A 12,902-nucleotide genomic window follows, 5' to 3' on the forward strand; every position below is an offset into this window, starting at 1 on the left:
GCAAACATGTATAGTGAGCTGGTGTAAGTCATTAACTTTAAATTAAACGTTTTTTCTTTCAATATTCTGTATTTTTTTTATTTATGAATAAATAAAATGCTACACAAAGTCCAACTCATCCAAAGAAGTATGGTTCGCTGTATTCTCGGCATAACGAGGAGAGATTACGTGGGTGAGAAGTATGACAAGGGTAGCGGATATAGTGAAGAGGGTTTCATGGCGAAATATCTACGTACAAAAACGACAAAATGTTAACGCGACACAATGTCTACGGAAAAAAATAATTACGCGGCATAATGTCTACGGATAAAATTATTACCCATTTGAATTAAATGGATGTTTTTTTTTAATAGATCAGATAACATGTGTATTTGAGAGTGTAATCATAAAAAGTTAAAGGTAGTTCACACGTCTTCTTATTTACATATCAATAAGTTTGATTAAACATTGTTTTTTATTAGTAAAAAAACATTGTTTTTTATTAGTACGAAGAATTCGAAAGTTCTGATGATAGAGTTTGTTATTTATGATTAAATTTCGATTATACTGGCGTATCTAATATTAATTTATTATTATGTCAAAGGACGTGTATAGATATCACCACATATTTTATTGAATATTTATACGCCTCCTTCGTTGAAAAAAATTCGCTTTTAGATGTTTTGTGTATGTACATTATGTCGGGTAATCATTTTGTCCGTAGACATTATGTCGCGTAATCATTTCGTCGTAGACGCAGTCGCCACACCAATGGAGAGAGTAAAGAGATTTAAATAGCCATGGGCGGGTCAATTAGCTAGAAGAATTGACGAAATGTGGACAAAAGAAGTGCTAGAACGGTACCCAAGAGAATGCAAAAGGAATATAGATAGACGAAATTAGAAAAATGTGTGGGGCGAGATAGATGAGTTGTGCAAAACAGAGACGAATGGAGGCGTGTTGAAGAGCAGTGATGGTGAATGGCTGTTTATGATGATGACATGAAATAATGAAATATACGCATTTGGTGTAACAGATTTGTCAAATATCAAACCTTTCCTCAGTTCGACCTAATCATGAGAAAACGACGAATATTGAAACAGATTCAGAAGATTGAAGATTGAAACAGACAGAAAATTGAACAATCTCAGATTGGATATTATTGAGTTACTCTTAGTAGTCAAAAAAATAAATGCGAAATAAGAGTCCAAGTCGCTCGATATTTTTAATGACTCCACGACTCTCCGTAAACGGCTCTGACTATACAGCCCTGGCCAAAAGGAAATCAGAACATTATACAGTTACCCAAAATTGATTTATTAGTTTCTAAGATCCTGGAGCATTGTGTTTTTATTCTAACCCTCGCCCTATTGGAACCATTGACATATTATATGTACATATATGACTATGGGTTTAATAAAAGGGAAAATCTTTTTAATTGATAATATTGTGTATATGAATTAATGTTCATCGACAAGAACAAATATAAAATTGATACTACTGCGATAAGCATTAGATTACGGATCTTTAATTTTGATATTACAAATGTCGGCAAAATTCGATTGTAATATAAATGTATTTCTATCACAGATATGACAAAACTAAGTTTTTGATAACGAATTATCACAGATAAAGAATGTTTTATATCTATGCGAATTATACCATTATATATCTCATTGAATGTAAAACTTTTACTTTCATATAAGTACACACTTTAAAATTTCATTAGAGACGAAGATTCAACGAACATAGTAGTAAATAGGAATCAGAACAATTCTAAAGTAGTACCAAAAAGAAAAACAACAATGTACAAACATACGCCAAATAGATACAAAAACTGTGAAGTGGATCAAACAGTACTTAAGAACGGATCAAAACTAAGAACTGTTACAGAGATTTTTTAAATTATCCCCTAATAACTATTGTTACGTACGCCGTGGATTGAGCGAATTGTACTTAGACCAACGGATATCTGTTATCGGTTAACTAAATGCATGCACTTACTTCCAAAGATTATATCTGGACTCTAAGTGCATTTAGGCTAAACAATGACCGTTATTAGTTATTTCTCAGAATCGGTACGGGAAGATCCAATGTCTTGGAAATACATATCCGAATACGTGACTATACAACAGGTAAACAGATTAGGCGTCCTGAAAGATCTACCCTTTATAAGGCGGTACGTAGGCGATATTATGTCATTCTGGACGGAGCAGTGACAGTGCGTGTATCTCCTGAATCATCAATAAATGCTGTGAAACGATTGTTGGTCTTTTTCTTGGATCCTCCACCCACCCCTACGTAACACTATTTTAAACTGAATTTGATAAGATATTTGCTCAACTAAAAACCCATCCTACACATTAAATTACTATTATTTCTTCCTTCTCGTTATGCCTGTTCCAAAAAGTAATGAGAAACTACTGGCCAAGGAAAAGGCAAAGAAAAATGTTTCTCCAAGATTAATAGACGATCAAAACATCTAAACCACTATTATGAGAAACTAGTCTTTTCCACAGAAACATCTCAAAAATTACTCAAATCCATAAGCACACAATGACAGCACCACGCGCGTTGCAAATCATTAAGAAATTCCTCAGAACTACAGTACTAAACGATGATGAAATTCAGATAGTGGAAGTACTTGTTAGCAAAGCGTCAGTTTCCGTTTGAATTCTTCGAATATGACTAACAATAAAAGTGAAATTTTAATAAAAATGATCAAAATATTGCCTCTCAACGCAGCACATACACTCGTATTATGGGGGTCACACCTCATCCGAACGCACACATGTGAGTAGTGAGGTATGTGATCGTAGGAGAGATGAGGCATCGGATTTTCAGGTTAAAACCCGGCAAAACCGGTTTCGAGACGTCTCGATTCAAAAATCCGACCAGAAGAGAATCGACCAGGATCGACCACAATGGAAGGGGGAGTGAAGACGAAGACCAGAAGGAGAAGGAGGTGGGAGAGAAACACTCAATGTCGATACGATATTATTATGTACCGTGCTTTGTTTTGAAAGACGTTTCTAAACCATCATCGAATGTTCCTCTCCTTACATTTTCTCAGTATAATTGCCACTAGAGATTAGTAACAAATAAAATTGGTTAACTGTAAAAGTAATATCTGTACATATATATACTTATTTTGCATTTTAAACCGGCTATCTTTTATGGAAACGTTTCGTATCAATCACGAAATAATAAAAATAGATATTAAATACAACATTATTGGTAGGTAGATAAGTTGTATAAAGTTAAATAAGATAACATAGATATCAGAATATCAATATTGGTTACTGAGAAAACTTCAATATTCGGTGGCTTTTAAACTTGTTTTTATATACATATATTACACATACATATGTGTTTAATATCGAAGGAAAATGTTTTTTTAATAAGTAAACTTATACACGAATTTAATACCAACAGTAAAAAGTTGAGTCATTGAAAAATTCTTAGATAAAAAGTTAGAATGTCTCAATTATATTTGATACGTTAAATGCTTCTGTAAATTTTGTGAAATAACTTTTAAAATTGACTATTATTATAGTTATAATAATAATGTATTCATATGTATTCATGAACTCCCCCCTCTCGAGAGCTGTTCGACTCCTTAACTTACTGGCACATTACTTGGACCTATTCGATGCCAGTTATGTTGAGTTGGTGGAACACATCCTAAATAGCACGATATAAATTTTTCAATCTTATTTCTTTGTTTTTATTTTGTGTACATATTTTTTACTTGATTTTTATTATTTTTTTATGATGTTTTTTTTTTATTTATGATTTTTATTATTTTCTTATGTTTTTTTTTATTTATGATTTTTATTATTTTTTTTATGATGTTTTTTTTGTAATTTTTATGATTTTTATTATTTGTATTAAAATCACATTGACGCTTTGGGGCAACCTGTCAAGTCTCTGTGGTATTGATTTTTTAAAATAAATAAATAAATAAATAAATAAATATCTACTCTAATGTATAATTTCACAAAAGACATTTAATAAAAAAAAAAACAATTCAAGTAGATTTAATAAAATGTTTACTATTAGATTAGCTATGTTTAAGCGGTTTATATTACAAATACCGAGCGATGCCGGGTAAAACCACTAGTACATTATAAGAGTACAACGTATGTTTACATTAATTTTTGATAATTTAAGAGGGCAAATTGCATAAAATTAATTCGAAAAAAAAAGATAAATATATGTATAGACGGATTTTTTTTTTTTTTTTGAACGAATGATAGTAGCATTTAAGCACACATTTAATAAAAAAAATCAGTTCGGTCGTGCGAATTTAAAGCAAGGTTGAAACAAATTTAAATAAGATTCAATCTCCATGACTAACTTCAAAAGGGGAAAAAATATGAAAAACCAAAAATGATTCACGGCAGTTTTAATACGAATCTTCATCTCACACCACGCTTCGTCATTTTCAAAACGAAAAAAAATGAACAATCATACGTATGAAGAAAAAAAAACATCCGGTTGGAGACGAAAACTTTTTTCGGCCAAATTTACCGAGGGGGTCTCGGCCGTTCTTTCGGCCACTATGACCAAAAATTCAAACGGCACTCAAAACACCGGTGCATACAAATGAACGTGGTCGAGTTCAGATTTGTGCAAAATTGGTGCGCGCCGAGAGTGAGGTTATGTGCGCGTCGGTATGCGGATCTCCTCGACGAGAGTAACGACATTTCGGCTGGGCCACTGCCACTGCCACTGCCATTGCCGTTTCGAGGATACGAATGGACTTTGGCGTACTTGAATCGAGATGAAGTGGTGTGGGTGGGTGGGTGGGTGGGTGGGTGGGTGAAGGGCGGTCGCCGGTCGCCGGTCGCCGGTCGCCGGTCGCCGGTCGCCGGTTCAACAGTTCGATAGACGGGTCGCGACGAATCGTGACAACACTTGCGCATCGAGTGGCCCGTGCGATTCCCGAGCCGTGTATTTGAATGCAACTCTAACCGGCGGTAGAAGTAGTGGTGTGGCGAAGTGGCGATGTGGTGGTGGCGGGGGTGACGGGGGTGGCGGAGGCGATGACGGCTCGGACGAGAAAGAAGAAGTGAGGCGCGACGTGTCGTGAAGAGGCGCTCGTGCTGCGGCGCTCGTGCTGCGGCGCTCGTGCTGCGGCGCGCCCCGACTGACCGACTGACTGACAGCGGGACGCGACTTCACTACTGCCAATGCACGCCCCGCCACACCCGATCCGGCCACAGCTGCCAACCTTACTTTCACCGAACTCATTTTATCTCAGTCCACCGTGAGAGTTCGTGGTGGCGGGGCTGCAGGGATGAATGATCGAGGGAACAAAAATAACATAATCTTCATAAAAAAATAGCATATATCTTCATGCGTTATGTTATCGGTGATGATTGACTCTTCGGACTTGAATAACATTGAACATTCGACAGAGGGAGATCTAACCGAAGATAAAAAAAAATCATTACAAGTAGATTGTGGATATTTACTTTTCTCTTACTAAAGGCGTTGGCGATTCTTTAAGTAGCCGCTGTCGTTTGCTTCGACATCCGAAAAACGAAATTATTAATACAACGATCGAAGTGTGTATTCCATTTATATTTTTTATTATAACGATCGCCACCATCATAATTCATTACCTAATATAGATTTTTACTACCTAGAAATAAAAACCTTTTTAAAAAAAATTCATTATTTTTCGTATTTAATTTGTTTAATATCTATATAATTGGTCTACGTTCATTTTTATTAGAGCTACATTTTGTTATTAAATAACCACACTTTAGGGATTTAATTTATATTTAAAACGATTTTGATAGATATTTTTAGGCGTTTTTTTTTCTATACTATAAATTGAATTTGAAGATATTTTGGTTCATATCACATATTTTCTGTATTGAAACGGCTGTAGTAGATACGTTCGACATAATATTTTTTATTTTAAACAAAAAAATAGCAAATCATGCTCAATTTAACTATATATTTCGACAGTAGCCACTGTTGCCAACATGATACAAAACAACTTTCAAACGATTCGGCGAACAAACGTACACAAGCAAAACGCTCACAGGCACAATTAGGGGTTCCAAAAAACCGCCCGAAATAAAAAGCCGGTTTTCGGTTTTTGTACAAATAAAAAGCCGGTTGGCCGGCTTTCACCGGTTTTAGAAAAATACGATTTTTTTTAAGTTTAAAATTTTTATATCGAAAAAAAATGTAAATATGTATATATTTGCATAATATATATCTATATTATGCAAAAAAAAGTTTTTTATAAATTAAATTAAGTTATAAACATTATGAACTTTCATAAGATCATTACTTTATATTATTATTACAAATATTACAAATAATAAAATTTGTATTATATGTACATACATATATCACAGTCGTAAAATGGCAGATCCTCAATACGCACATATAATTAAATGATTTAAATAAGCTACTATCAAGAATATATTATTTAAAAAATAATGTGTAACCTCGCAGAAAAACTATAATTGTGGAATCGTGAACTTAATATTAAGAACTGCTGAAATTCAATGATATATTATAGATAAAGAGATTTCAAAGTTGTTTGTACGCATCTGTTTTAGCTTAAAAAATCCAAAAGCAACCGTTGCAAATTTCGGAAACAAATTCATTCGAAACGGCAAATTCCATTTGATCACGAACATTTTAAATCCATAATAAAAGAAGGTATGTGACCTCAATATTTAAAGGGCAATTCCTTTGAAGAAAAATCAATTATATTTCGGAAATTCCTATGCATTTTGCCATAAATCATACTACTTTTTTTGATGTTTTCAAGTACAAGGATTTGCGATAGTGTGGGATTTGCGATAGATAAGGATTTATTCTATATCTGAAGTTTGGGTAGGTCATTGAAACTACATACTACATAATATTTTATTGGTTTATGACCTGGTCCATTACTAAATCTCAAAGAAACCGCTCAAGAAAGAAAGTAATGTAGCTTTTTTTTTGTTCAAAGAAATATACGCCTATTACCTAAGAGCGTTTATACACATTTATTTTGATCTTTCATAGAAATTTAAAATTCATAATTGTTAATTTTGAGGAAAAAAACATTAATTAAAGATAACCTTAAATAGCCGGTTGATCGAGCCAAAAAGCCGGTTTCGGTTTTTTGAAAAATGTTCAAAAAGCCGGCTTTTCGGTTTCGGTTTAAACCGGCTTGGAAGCCCTAGGCACAATGTACCCGATACAAAGTTCACGTGTCAGAATGTTTACTGAGAAACCGTTCACGCGACAAAATATTAAAAAACCAATTTCCACGTAAATTGACTAAGATTTATAGCATAAATATATATGTACATGTACGAGTATATATATATATATATATATACTCGTACATATATATATATATATATATATATATATATATATATATATATATATATATATATATATATATATATATATATATATATATATATATATATATATATATATATGTATATATATATATATATATATATATACGTATATATATATATATATATATATATATATACGTATATATATATATATATATATATATATATATATACGTATATATATATATATATATATATATATATATATATATAATATATATATATATATATATATATATATATATATATATATATATATATATATATATATATATATATATATATATATATATATATATATATAGAGTTCGGTCTTTCGTGTCATGCGGGGAAGACGTGCTTCTGCGTTCTTCCCGCTATTACTCGCTTAAACCCGGCTATTGCACGAAATTTAATCTAAAAACTTAACCATTTAATCACTTATTTTACTAATTGCATCCTAGTATAATTTAAGTGTAAAAATAAACAGCAAATCGGTCGTAAAAAGCGGTTTTATATCAGTTATTTCGAAAAATTTTGTGCTAATTTTTGTGTCAAATCTGAGCAATAGAATATACGAACGAGATACATCTCCTTACCTGAATACAAAAAAAGGATCCTTCGTCAGTCAAGTCGGTCCCACAGAAGCAATAAATCTTCCACATAATTGCTTCCAGCCAAAAATCTTTAACGAACTTTACTTAATAGAATAATAGCAAACAGAAACGGTGTTTCCCAACTGTCTATCAGTTCTTTTTCATATTTAAATTATATTAAAGTAATTCGTGTAATTTTATATTCTTTACTAAAGTTATTATTAAAATATTAAATTGCAAACCGCACTCACATATATAAATCCGTTGTCTCCAAAGAGGCGTCTCACGATAAAGATCTGTAAAAAAGTAGTATAACAATTGCTAATCTATTATTATCATAACTAACTACTTTCACTTACAAAGTAACCCTGTTAAATGGCATGTAATAACTCATAAGTGATCCAAGTGATACCTAGGATGACTATCTGTCAAAGCTGACCACAGAGAAGAGTCTATGGCGGTAAGAACTCACTCCTTGAATGGAAATCTCTCTCAAGTACCGCCTTTTTCTCAACACATCTTGGATAAATGCGAGAAAAATAATATCCAAACCTCCAACAAGGTAAGAGTGACGATGGATGATAGCTTAGCTAATAGAAACCTGTATTTAGCCACGTACAATGTAAGAACGTTATCGAGTGAAGGAAGTGTGCTTGCATTAGAGAATGAATTAGAAAATATCAAATGGGATATAGTAGGACTTAGTGAAGTAAGACGAAAACAGCAAAACCAAATAATCCTAAAAAGTGGTAACTGTCTCTACTGGAGAGGGCTACCAAATGGTAGAATAGGAGGAGTAGGGTTTCTTATCAATAAGAGAATAGAAAGAAATATTATAGAAATAAGCGACATATCGGAACGTATATGCTATATAGTATTAAGAATCTCGAGCAGGTACACTTGTCAAATCTTCCAAGTGTACGCCCCCACATCTAGCCACCCAGACGAGGAAATAGAAGACTTCTACGAAAAAATACAGGACGCATACGATAATAGCCGTCACCACTTTAAAATAATCATGGGCGACTTTAACGCAAAAATAGGACAAAAGGCAAATACAGAAAGAGCAGTAGGCAATTTTGGTACCGGCCAAAGAAACGACAGAGGCGATCGCCTCATAGAATTCGCAGAACACAACAGGCTCTTTATCACTAATTCATTTTTCAGGAAAAACACCAACAATAAGTGGACTTGGGAGAGTCCTAAAGGAGACAGAAACGAGATCGATTTCATCCTAACAAATGCCCTGCACTCCGTTAAAGACGTTAGTGTTTTAAGTAAAGTAGATATAGGTAGCGATCACAGATTAGTCCGTGCCAAGATGGCCATTAATATAAATTGCGAACGTAGGAAATTAATAAAAGGATGCAGTAACTCTCCAGATTTCGCTCAACTAAGGTCTAGGAAAAAGGAATTCGAACTCGAACTTGGAAATCGATACGGGAAATTAAACCCAGAAGCAGACATCGAGGAATTGAACACTGTAATTAGTTCGGTTCTAACCTCAACAGGTAAGAAATTAGGTGGATTCAGGAAACAGATTAAATTAAGCAAAATTTCAGCGGAAACAAAAAACCTAATTAAGCATAAAAGGAATTTAGATAGGGATAATAATAAGCAAGAATACAATCTAGTAAATAAGGAAATTAAAAAGAGAATAGTCAGGGATGTCAGGGATTTTAACAGCAAGCTAATAGAAAATACCATTAAGAATAACCGTAGCCTGAAAAAGTGCAAACAGGATCTTTTCTTAGGCAAAAACCAAATGATCGCAATCAGATCAGAGAGCGGAGTAATAATTAGGAATAGAGAAGAAATCATAGACAGAGTTTACACGTTCTATGCAAAACTATACGAGAACGACAACGGCCAATTCCCCGCTCTGGAATCGACACACGGCCAAAGGGTTCCTGCAGTATTGCCTAGCGAAGTAGAGGCCGCGCTAAAAACTGCAAAGAACGGTAAAACCCCAGGGGAAGATAATATTCCCATTGACTTAGTAAAATGTGGCGGCCCCCCCCTAATTAATATCTTAGCTAGGCTTTTCAGCAAATGCATCCAGAACCAAGCTATACCAGAAGGATGGAATAACGCAACTATCATTTTAATACACAAAAAAGGCGACAAAAGCGATATCAAGAACTACCGACCCATTAGTCTACTTTCAGCGGTCTACAAGCTCTTCACGAAGGTTATTACAGAAAGGCTGAAGAATATCCTCGACGAGAACCAACCTATAGAGCAGGCAGGGTTTAGGGCAAATTTCAGCACAATGGACCACCTCCAAGTAGTTGGCGAACTAATCGAGCGCGCCAACGAATATCAACGGCCATTGTGCCTAGGTTTCGTCGATTATGAGAAAGCCTTCGATACAATTAGTCATAATGCAGTACTTAACGCTCTAAAAACACAGGGAGTGCCGGAACCCTATGTGGGACTGTTAGCTGCAATATATAAGAATGTCACAGCTTCGGTTAAAATTTTTTCAGGTACAGATAGATTTAGCATAGGAAAAGGAGTAAGACAAGGAGATACAATCTCGCCCAAGTTATTCAATGCGGTGCTTGAGGGAGTTTTCAGGAAATTGGATTGGGATACAGCCGGAGTAAGCATCAATGGTCGCTTTTTGAGTCACCTTCGGTTCGCAGACGATATAGTTTTAGTAGCTCGTGATTCAGCTGACCTACTTATCAGACTAACACAGCTAGACAGGGAAAGTAGAAAAGTAGGATTAAAAATTAACGTAGATAAGACTAAACTAATGTTCAATAGTTATTGCATGCCTGATAGCATCCCCTTAGATGATAAACCAGTAGAAGTAGTAAATAATTATTTATATTTAGGTCAAATAATTGACATGTCTGGTAGTAAAAATGAAGAGATAAAGAGACGTATGAAATTAGGGTGGAGTGCATTTGGACGGATGAATGCTGTTTTTAAATCAAAAATGCCACTCTGCCTGAAGAAAAGGATCTTTGATCAATGCGTTTTGCCAGTGATGACGTATGGATGTGAAACTTGGACACTGAACGCCAAGATGCAAAATAAAATCCAATGCACTCAAAGAAGTATGTAACGCTGTATGCTTGGCATAACGAGGAAAGACAGGAAGCGGAACACGTGGGTGAGAAATATGACAAGGGTAGTGGACATAGTGGATAGAGTGAAGAGATTGAAATGGCAATGGGCGGGTCACGTAGCTAGGAGGATGGACGAAAGGTGGACAAAAGAAGTGCTTGAATGGTACCCGAGAGAAGGCAAAAGAGTAAAAGGAAGACAAGGAAGATGGGTGAACGAAATTAGGGAAATGTGCGGAATGAGATGGATGAGTGTTGCGCAAAACAGAGACGAGTGGAAGCGTGTTGGAGAGGCCTTCATCCAGCAGTGGATGGCGAATGGCTGTAAATGATGATGATGATATATATATATATATATATATATATATATATATATATATATATATATATATATATATATATATATATATATATATATATATATATATCGTCAGAATGATAATATATGATTCGAAAGTACAAACTATAACATAAGAATTAAAGAAACATAAGGACAATTTTGTTTTATTTTTAGAAATGAAAATTTCCTGACATATCGCACAAAACGTTCAACGTTTTAACGGGAATGATTAGTCTGTGAACATTTTTCCATGGAACTTTCAAACATTGCTCTTTCAAAAAAAAATGCTGTTGATCAATTGGATTTAAAAAAATAAGAACTTTGTGGCATTAGTAATGTTACTAAATGCTAAAATTGACAATGGATGCTAATTTATGCAATTTTTTCACATTTATTTATGAATTTTCTCATATAAGTATTTCCTAAAAATATTTATTTTTCATTTATCATACTAGCTTTAAATGATATACATGTATTTTACAATTTGTATTACAAATAATTGGAATTGATTTTTAGTTTGAAAATTATGTCTAAAAGATACTAAAACTGAACATTATTAAAATTGAAAAAAATCCTGGTCTCTAAATATTACTGAATACTATGGTATCCTCGATAGTGCATCTGTTCACTACTAACTCAAAATAAGGTGGACAATCACCGCATATTAATCTGATCACATATTATCATTTACCATCCGTCATCCTGCCTCTCCATCCGTCCAGCAGACGTCTCTGTTTTGAGCAAGTCTCATCTATCTCATCTCACACATTTTTTTCTGATTTCATCCACCTATCTACCCTGTGACTAGGGATCCCAAATATTCGTCGATTTCAACTATTCGAATATCGAATAGTAAATGAAGAGCTATTCGAACATTCGAATATATTCGAAAATTAAAAAAAAGGTAATTACATATGTACCAAGCATAAATTTGAATTAATCGTCTTATCATAGTTGCCATTGAATTCCACCTCGTTTTTACAGCCAATAATAATTTACCAATTTTTTATTTTCTTTATTCGTTATGATTTCTTGTAAAAATGTATATTTCGCCGGTGACTTCTTAAATATTCGTATTATTTTTCTCATGTTTTCTAAAATTTTGTAGAGATTATTATCGATCGGAAAGTGATTTTCTTCAAACATTTCCGTATTTAATGAATACAAATCTGTTTCTTCACACGTAGACATTTCATATTCTTCATTATCTTCATTATTATCGCAATTATATCTTGCAATTATATATTTAATTTTCTTCATAATCTTCAGCTTCTTCGTCATCACTATTTTCATGTTGATTTTGTGTATTTAGTTTATAAAAAAATATATACAAGAATAATATTCGAATAGTTGATGAAATATTCGAATAACGAATGGCTGAAAAATCAGACGAATATTCAAATATTCGATTGGGATCCCTACCTGTGACCTTCCACACCCTTTTACATTCTCTCGGGTACCATTCGAGCACTTCTTTCGTACATCTATCGTTCTTCTAGCTACGTGACTCACTCAATGCCATTTATTTATATTTGAATGT

General features: G+C 33.6%; 1 protein-coding gene across 1 annotated transcript in view; it reads right to left on the reverse strand.

The window, feature by feature from the left end:
- The window catches only part of zip (myosin heavy chain 10), a 58,731-nt gene extending 53,507 nt beyond the window's left edge, over nt 1-5,224 (reverse strand). The window contains exon 1 of the mRNA XM_077444348.1: nt 4,957-5,224. The gene's annotated coding sequence lies outside the window, so the exon portion shown is untranslated. The remainder of the gene's footprint in view (nt 1-4,956) is intronic.
- Nucleotides 5,225-12,902: the final 7,678 nt, after the last annotated feature.

The sequence above is a fragment of the Arctopsyche grandis genome, chromosome 13 (assembly GCF_051622035.1).
Source record: "Arctopsyche grandis isolate Sample6627 chromosome 13, ASM5162203v2, whole genome shotgun sequence".
Classification (NCBI taxonomy): domain Eukaryota; kingdom Metazoa; phylum Arthropoda; class Insecta; order Trichoptera; family Hydropsychidae; genus Arctopsyche; species Arctopsyche grandis.